This window comes from Pinus tabuliformis, chromosome 6 (assembly GCF_031772625.1).
Source record: "Pinus tabuliformis cultivar Carrire ecotype Pingquan chromosome 6, CPIR1, whole genome shotgun sequence".
In the NCBI taxonomy this organism is placed as follows: Eukaryota; Viridiplantae; Streptophyta; class Pinopsida; order Pinales; family Pinaceae; genus Pinus; species Pinus tabuliformis.
In genome coordinates, this window is record NC_142292.1 from 1,350,795,393 (window position 1) to 1,350,805,175 (window position 9,783).

Genomic DNA, 9,783 nt, shown 5'->3' on the forward strand with positions numbered 1-9,783 from the left:
TGTAATGTAATCTACAAAGTTTCCTTCTTCAAATTTTCCATGTATTTCCCTTGGGCTATGGTCATTATATCCATTCTACAAGTATTGTTTCCAATGCTTTTCTAACCTCATCCTCATTAAGGTGTCTTCCTTTCCCCTTTGAAGTCTTCAAATTATTTCCATCCCTAGGGGTCATTTCTTTAGCAAACTCCTTCAGGTTTTACTCTCAAATGATTCCTTTCATTTGTTCCAAGGTATATAACCTAGTCATTAATTATTTTACCTCATCTAGGGTATCTTCTTCACATACATTTCTTGTGTTGGTTCTCCTAGTGTGTGCTTGTGATCTTCAAGGAAACTATACACATGCAATGTGTAGTGTTCCCCTCTCTAATTTACAACTCTACTCATCTCAACTATTGGGTTTGTTTTTCCATTATTTTTGGTTTTTCTTAACATGTATGCCTAGAAATTCATTTTTCATACTTTTCAAGTCATAAATTTATATATTTCAAATATATGCTTCAATTTTCCGAACCTAATGGTTTATACCCAACTCAAATAAAATAAGGCTCATAAGCACTTTACACAAAACCATGCATATTTTTAAACTACACAACTTCCTTTCCATTTTAACTATGCACTATTAATTTCTTAATTACCTTTACCCAACCTTGGCATTGGAGTTCTTTTCTTCTATCTCACTAAAACACTACCCAATAATCCACTTTAGTTGTTTCCGTTTCGAAATGTCTTCTGAATGCCTTACTCTTGTTGGAGTTTTTATTGTCGGAGGAACCCTTCCAACTTTCATATCAAATGGTGTAGCATGGATATACAACTTTCCTTCTTCTCCTGCTACAATCTCTTTGACACCCATAATGAATACGGCAAATACATGAGTTAGTGGAAGCAAGTTAAACAAGCTAACATGGTGATTAAAAACAAAGGAATGAAATCACCTATAGATCGGAGATAAATAAAACAAAACACAACAATGATTGAAATTGCATATTTAGACAATGTAATATAGGTACGGTTAACAGAAACTATAGTTAAAAAAGAAGCATAGGACAACCAAATAGTGGTAGTATGAATTTTGGTAGGTTAAGTTGGAAGGACAGCTTTGAGGCAAGGCTAACTAGTACTCCCTAGAGAAGATACATTAATCTTTTGTCACCTCAAGTAAAATATTTTTGGAACCAAAATACTAGATAAGCGATATGTTCAAAAACATATCAATATTAAAATTTTCATCTATTTTGGTACTTTTTAGGTGGAAAAATTAGAGCTATTTTTTTGTAGAGCTTATTTTATGGGTAGTCCCGCTTTGGTGATTTACAAAACCTTCTAGAAAATGTTTGAGCTCTTAAATTAATGTTTTGGTCCCAAAACTTTGTGACCTTAGCTCACAATCTTTGGACATTGTTCTACACTTTGAGAGCATTTTGATGGAACAAAGATCACCACATTAGATTTTGTATGTGGATGTTATTCCTCCCACAAGTTGACCTATCCTGTTGAGTATCATGGCACCAAGTAAATGTCATGTCAACATCCATTACTCACACATGTGGAGATAATCAAGCGTGGGCTCTCAAAAAAAATCTAGAGGGTAAAATCCTAACATTAATTGTGGGTCAAGGCATGTGAAAAACCCTAATCTTATCCTTTAACGACTCTCGAGTTATGTTAAATACTAGGCCTCTGGGAAAGGAAGCAATTCCATATTTCTTGTATTGATTGTTGTTCCATAGTGAAGCAAAACATTTGTGTATAGGATATTGAAGCATAATAGATGAATAAGGCAATTGTATAAGCCATACTAGCTGCAATTCTCATCGCAACTCCATAGCAAGTGTCCAAGGCATATCTCATGTTCATCGTGTGGCTAGTGTGTTATTTGCTTGTTTCTTTCTTTTCGATTTTAGTTTATTTAGTATTTCATGCATTAAGCTAGTAACATTAAATCTAGAATCTAAGTCAAAGACAATGTAATAAGAAATTTCAAAATATTTTAAAGTCTATGGTAGCAAATAATTCCTATATGATATCTATGTTGACTTACATATCAACTTAAAAGTTAAAAGTGTTTTGAGCAACGTTTCTTAGAGAACGAATCTCTCTCTAACTCCTTTAGTGTTAGCCATCTTTGTTAAGATAATCTCTCTCTAACTCCTCGAGTGTTAGCCATAATTATTAAGTTAATCCTTCGGAATTACTTGCTTCTTCTCTTTTTTGAAAATTTTTAATTAAAATATATATAGTTTCACCTTTCCAATATATTTTGACAATCCTATAAACCAACTCAAACTTTTATAAACATTAATATATAAATTTAATTTAATTACGTTATAATCAAACCTCATTCCAAGAAGTTAGTATTCCATAAAGTTGCTATAATCAAACGTCCTAGGAAATTACCCATTCTTTGAAAAGACTCTTGTATACCCAATTATTCTAAGAACGGAAGAACTTTATGGACTTAAGAAGTTTCATATGTACCCATTCTCCTAAGGAGTCACTATAGTCAATGATCCTATAAGAATATCCACCGGGAAGTTCGGATACGCAGCGAAAAGTTGAATAGGACATGAATGATGGAAGCAAAACAAGTAGTGGAAGACTTTGACTTTAAGGCAGTCTTTATAGTTTTATGTTTTTTAAAATATAAATTAATTTAGATATCAAGTAATAATTTTTTTTGTTTGTATCGTTCAAATGGTCAGCTAAAATCAAATATAGAATTGGTTCTTCCAGACACAAATGGCTGATCAATTTACAAATTTCGGTCTAAGGAATCGAGTCAAACGACCTACAGGAGCTAAATAAGCGTGCCAGTACGACGCTGTGTGAAATGGGAAGCGAGTTTGTAGATCTTGATTTTTGCAATCCCATCGGTGTGACATAAAGGAGAAGCCATAGACTTTGGTCACAGATGGCACATCACATGAAGGAATTCAGTGTGAAAGGCTGCGTTGGAATCCATCATTTCTTCCCAATGTCATTATAACATCCCGGCAATGACCCTGTAAAAAGCTTATGGGGAAACCCAACTTTCAAGGAAGGTGATGTCTAACCAGCATTGCATTTATATTGAGCACATCACCAATTTATTTGTCCATCAAATTAATTTCCTCGCATCAATTCTCCATAGAATAATCTAAGGTCGTCATTCCCAACTGCGCCCAAAATGCTGCTGCTCAGAAGTTATGCTAACTCGTTGTTCATGGGTTCTGTTTTTTCCCATTCAGAGTCTATCAAGGGAAGCATCCGAACAGAACTGGACACACCCATTTGGAATTTGGAGAGATTTGTATATCACATTTCAAGATATGCCAATTCCAATCCCCATCCACACCTTATAGATGGCCCAAATGGAGTGCCATTGTTCTGCACTTCCAGGGGTTTCGCGGTTGCCCATGTGTCTGGCAGCAAGTATATGAGTACAGGCTCTAGCATTCAAAGAAGAGGAGGAGATTGTGAAGCAGACGATGATCAGAATTCCAAGAACAGCAGAGATATGTATTATCAAACTTTAATGGAAGCAAATCCTGGCAACCCACTTCTTCTCAGCAACTATGCCAAGTTTCTGCATGAGGTTACCAATTTTGACTTATGGTTGAGATGATGTTTTATTTATTCCAGTTACAATTATATGCATGGAACATTTATTTGTATTAGTCATGACATTGTTAGCATTAAGTTATCATTTTTCCAGTAGGTTTTGAGAAACATGGGTTGAAATATCAGATTTGATTTATTTACAGGTTTGATTATTTTTTACTGTATATATGTTAGGTGCAACATAATATAGAGAAAGCTGAGGAATACTATAAAATGGCCGTATTGGCAAGCCCCAGAGATGCAGAAATTGTGTCACTCTATGCAAATTTCATATGGGAAACACATAAGGATGCAGCTAGGGCCGAAGCGTACTTCGATCAAGCACTGAACCTGGCTTCCTCTGATGACTGGTAGGATTCCAGGTTCCCTTCCACTAGTTCTGTGTTCAAGCCACTTTCTCGTTAGTTCTGTGCATTGTGTTAGATCATGGTGGATTTGAACCTCACAAATTAGATTGAAGTGGTCCAATTGTCTTCCTGCAGCTATGTTCTTGCATCTTATGCTCATTTCTTATGGAAGTCCGAAGAGGAGGAGGAGGATCAAAAGGATGGTCCTGCTGATTTGCAGAGTGTAGCGCCAAGGAATTTTGTTGGATCTATATCTGCTGCTGTTTAACGTTATACGGTCTATAAATAATGAAGCAATAACAAGAAGAATAAGTTGTGAAGTTAGATTTGACTTTTCTGATTTTGTACATATATAGATTTTTAATCGCAATCCCTTCTTAGAATTCAAAGTAAATGCCACATTCTCATTAACACCTTTTTTTAACTAATTCAAATTTTCTTTCTTTCGCACTGTCAAATGACTATTTCAATTTTGCTTTTCTTCTCATTGGTAATTATTTCTGATATGTTGGCACACTGCTTGTTGACAAACATGCTTCTGTTGTACTATTTTATCGTGTTAAAATTGAATTGTGCATAGCAATTGTGGAGACTTTAATAGTTGGCATTTTCCTTTGCCTTCCACTCATGTCTGGTTAATGCAAGACCTTTGGCACCTTTGACAATCGAAGTTTCTAGGCTCTTCATAGTGAACTAGTCTCGGTGGACCATCGAGAACATATTTACACAAAAATAGAGAGGTATATATTTCTTTGTGGTTGACCAGTGAGTAAACCTGGACCATCGAGAACATATTTAAACAAAAATGGAGAGGTATATATTTCTTTGTGGTTGACCAGTGAGTAAACCTGAACTACATTGCCTGTGTTTGTCCCCATGTGGTCTCTTTTTCATTGTCCGATGCGGATGGAGATGACATCCTATTATGTATTTTCTCACATGAAGAAAATGTCGTGGGTGCTACAAGCAAGCAAGAACAAAGTCTGAGCGCCTCCCAAACACGACAGATGAGGGACGTGATTTTCAAATTAGGGAAACGGATGTTTATAACACCAATAAAGCATCTTGTGGTTTCTAGAAATGTGAAAGTCATTTTTATGAAAGAGATTAGGTATGTGCATATACATATCCTAATATATGTGATTATACACATATCGAGAAATTCAGAGTATGATCATAACCTTTAAATAACAAATAATATTTTATAATATATTCAATAAGAAAAATGAGGCATGTTTCAATTTTTGCTTTCTTTCCTATCATTTAAATATACCATAAATATGTTAGGTTCAATATCTATCCTTATTTATGAGTATAAAATTTATCCAACCAATAGAAGAGTAGACTGCCCTAATCTAGTTTAAAATGATAAAATCAATTTTAATGGGGAGATAATTATATTAATAATGTAATGTATAGAAGAGTAGACTGTCCCCAATCTAATTTAAAATGAGAAAATCAATGTCAATTTGGAGATAATTATATTAACAATATAATGTTTGAATAATAAAGTTGTATTTTTTATAATGAAAGTCAATATAACTTTTTTAATATTACGTGAAGTTCTTTCATAATTTATTTTTACATATTTATTTTAGATATTGTAGGATTAAGAATAGAGATGCTTTCATGGTAGAAGAATGCAATATCAAAGCCAAAAGAATGTACAAGAATCATAAACTCTCCATGTCAAGCGTGTCAGTAATCATGATTTATTAGATGCCTGGAATATTGACGCACAAGAGAATGATATTTTTACTTATCATGAAAATGATAATTAGGTAGGTGACAAAACTAACAAGGGAAAATGATAATGTGAATATAAACTCCAAATGTTGCAAAACTATAGCATGAAGTATGGTTTTAGATCTAGAGAATTTAGAGAGTATGGAGATAAGGATGTCAAAGTCCAATACAACAAAAGCGACATCCATATAGTAAAGTTAGTGATACATTCTTATGGAAAAGATTAATTTGAGGTTGGACGTATCAAAATGAAAGACAATAGCCTTCCCTCTTCAAAAAGGGCAACACAATACATAATCCTTACTCTTTCAAATTTGAAAATCAAGGTCATACTAATCTAGGCACAACAACTAACAAATTGAGATAATATAAGATGTGCGACATTCACTATCTTTTTGTAGTATTATACATCATTATTAGATAGATCCTCTTTCAAAAACATCGAAAGCCACAACTGGGCAACAACTACTTGACTCTGAGTGACAAGGAAGAGGCAAGCATGAAAGGAGGAAAAGGCAACATCTAGCAGCTGAGGTGGGCAACAAAAGATGAAAGAGGAAAAGAGAGGGAAAAAGGAAACTCCAACATTGGCATACAACATTGTTAGACTCCTAAAGTCAATTGCTAAAATAAGTTTGATTTTCTATATTTTTGATAATGCACTAGTTTTAGAATTAAGAATAAATGTATACCACCTTGGATATAAAAGGTGATGCTATTTTTAATGAAAAGACGAGAGATATTTTATGCTAATAGCTCTGCATTCTTCCCGTGTTCAACGACTTCTATCATTCTTGCTCTATGTTTTTTTTTCCATATTGTCTGAAGGTCTGTGTTATGTTTTTCAGGGTCTCAATTCATATCAATTGGTAAGAGAGAAATCGACAGGGAAAAAAAATAGTTTTTTTCATTCTCCCTTCATGCCATTTCTCATCTATGGGTGCATGAAAATCATTCCTCTACAGCGAGATCCCTCCAACGAAGAATCACATGTTCACGACTTAGCAATGGTTCTCTGTGAGCTTATAACTCTACAACAACAAAGGCACCCTCCAGGACATATGTAGCTCGATACTTAGATTCAATTGCCAAAATTCTTAGGCCAAATGAATAGTGAGGTTATTGATTCTTGGCTTCACAACCTCTCCACCTACTTTAAAACAATTATCGACTTGACAAAGGAAATGAAGCTTCAAATCACCAACCTACAGTTGGAAGGAATTGCGCAAGCTTGGTGGGATACTTAGCTTGAACATTCTGATCTAGTTAGCAAGCTTAGGAAGACCACACACATCACTTCTTGGGGAGATTTTTCCATGCTTTGAGGGGATTTTTCTATCCTCCAAGCTATCTTCATAATATTTTGGCAAAATGGTTACAACTCCGACAACTTCAAAACCAATTAGTGCAATCCTACGTTGATGTCTTTTGCAAACTACATGTCCAAACCCTAAGGAGGTACTCATTATTAAAATTCAACTCTGGTTTATTAAGGAGTTTACGTAGAGAATTGGAATTGTTTGATAGTTGCTTAGATAAATCCTTTTTACGGGCATTGGTTATAGAACGTAAAGTGGTTCCTTGAATACAATCTCCTCAATATCATTTTTCCCCTTTCAGTATTGGTTCTTCATCTATGTTCGCTTCCTCTTATTCTTCCTCAATCTCTCACAATCCCACCTGGTATAAATATCATAAAAACAACTCAAATGCCACTTTCAATTGCCTAGTACTTCAAAATTGTCATAGAAACAGGTCCCTACTTGCATAGATTACGTAGATAGACCCTCCCACTCCTCCACCAATTATTTCTTTCAATAATCCTATAGAATAAGACCCCTCTATTATACTCATGCTAGATAATCTTTCTACCAGCTCTAATCCTCCCCTATTTACACATAATTCTAAAATAAAATATGAGTTCGATTCGTTGATACTTGACAATGGGAATCAAAAGAACATCATGGCTTGAGATTTGGTTGACTGCCTTAAACTCCGCACAACTCCTCATCTGATCCCATATCAACTAGGTTGGGAACAAAATGACAACCCTCATCTTACAGTTTCACACTATTGTACATTCATATTTTCTATTGGCCCTTTCCATGACACGATAACATGTCATGTTTCTCCTCTTGATTTTTTTCATTTGTTAGTTGGCATTCCTTACCAGTAGACCCGCAATGTAGTATACCATGCTAAAATCCAACAATACCATTTATAGCTTGAGGGTTGCACCTATGTCCTCACATCCTCCGCTATTAAATACAAATAAGCCACCTCCCTTCCCATTACACCTTCAATTAAAAAAGCCATCTTGTACCAATGTGTTTCATTATGTTTGGTTCACCCTGTCCAACTAGACAATCTAACCAATCGCTTTCCATTAGATATGCTTCCATTGATCCATGAATTTGTAGATGTTTTCACTCCACCTACAGGATTTCCCACACCATGTTCTATTGAACATAAGATTGATCTTATTCCTAATGCCTCCTTGTTGAATGCTCCCTCTTATCACCTAACTCCTCGTGAGGGAGCATAAAATGAATGCCAAATTGAATAATCTATGACTTCAAGGCATATTCAGCTTTCGTTGTCACCACGTGCTTCCCTTGGCTTTATTATTATAAAAAAATAAGCTTTTGAATGACATCTAGTGACTGATTACCCAGATATTAGTAAGGCCACTATGAAAAATTGATACCATTTACCCGAGAATAAGGATTTAATGGACCATTCACAAGGATCTTGCTTCTTTACCAAGATGGAATTCATAGTCAAATACCATCTAGTACACTGTCAGGACCTGGAAATGTTTCATTTTTGACCTCATATTATCCATGTCTATCCTCTCTTTTACAAAAATTGAAGCTTATGTCTATGCAATTTCATGATTTTTTGAGTGTTAAATTGAGAAGCAAGTCTAAGTTACTCATCATTAAAAGTTACATAGGGTAATCTTTAATTTTCCTAAAATGCTACATTTATTGTATTCATAAAAGTCTATTATAATTTCTAATCACCTACCAATTGTCGTGCAATGTACATACTTATTATGATTTACCTTCACTATTCTCCTTGCGCTAATGAAGGCCTCAATGATTTGGTCAAAGAGAAGGATTGTTGGACAAGGAGCAATAGTCAGAGGTTGACTAGGATAGTCGACGATCTTCAAAGATTTTTCAGGTACGAGGATAGTGGGATATGTCCACTCACATACCTCGAATGTTTAGTAGAAGAATCAGACTTGAAGCAACAATACTCTCAAAGATAACCCTTGCATCGAATGAGCTAAATCTGAGATCAAGGGTATGTTATACCATAACATTATGGATAGTTATTTGTTGAATTTTTCTTTTCTTATATCAATGGCTCTGTTGTATGTTGGGTTGTGTTATATTCTTTCCATGACTAGCCCACATAGTTAACTGGGGGGTTAGAAGGGGAGCAGAGCCACCCCGTCGTTGCACTGATTGTGTAGCGGGGGGAGTCACAAGGGGTTTGAGGGGTGCAAGTAACCCCACTCTATGGGGTCCAGGCTAGCGCCTCGGAAAATTTTGGTTTTGGACCCTATGTTAGGTTAGGCGGACCTACCTATGGTTTTGTGCATGATTTTTTGCACACGGTTTTGGACACGAGGGTTTTCGGTCCATGGTTTTGGACGTGATGATTTTCGGTCCATGGTATTGGATGCTTTGACATGTATAAATATGTATTGTAACATTGAAAGGAAAATAATGAAAAATCAAGCTGGTAGTCCCAGTTTTGTGATCCAAGGGAAAATCTCTGAGTATATTTGTTTTATGTGTTATCCTCTCTCATTGTTTATTTTCTATGTTTTTAGAATTCATATGCAGGTAATTTCTATACGGGGTTAAAACCTACATTTGGTATCAGAGTTGTTTTGGCTTCAAGGGGACGCCTTTATTGCTGAGGGGTATCGCTCGGACCTGTGGTAAACCCCATTCATTGGGAGATATGCAAGATCGATTCTGGTGGTGAAAGAAGATGGTGAGCAGTTGAAATATAGATATTGAGAAATTTAATGCTCAGAGTTTTGAGTTATGGAAACTCAAGATGG

The 9,783-nt window shown here is 35.3% G+C and overlaps 1 long non-coding RNA gene across 1 annotated transcript; it reads left to right on the top strand.

The window, feature by feature from the left end:
* Positions 1–3,041: 3,041 nt before the first annotated feature.
* On the top strand, positions 3,042–4,310 carry LOC149263636 (uncharacterized). Its single transcript, XR_016249700.1, has 2 exons — positions 3,042–3,956; positions 4,089–4,310. It is a non-coding gene; the product is annotated as an uncharacterized LOC149263636 (long non-coding RNA).
* Positions 4,311–9,783: the final 5,473 nt, after the last annotated feature.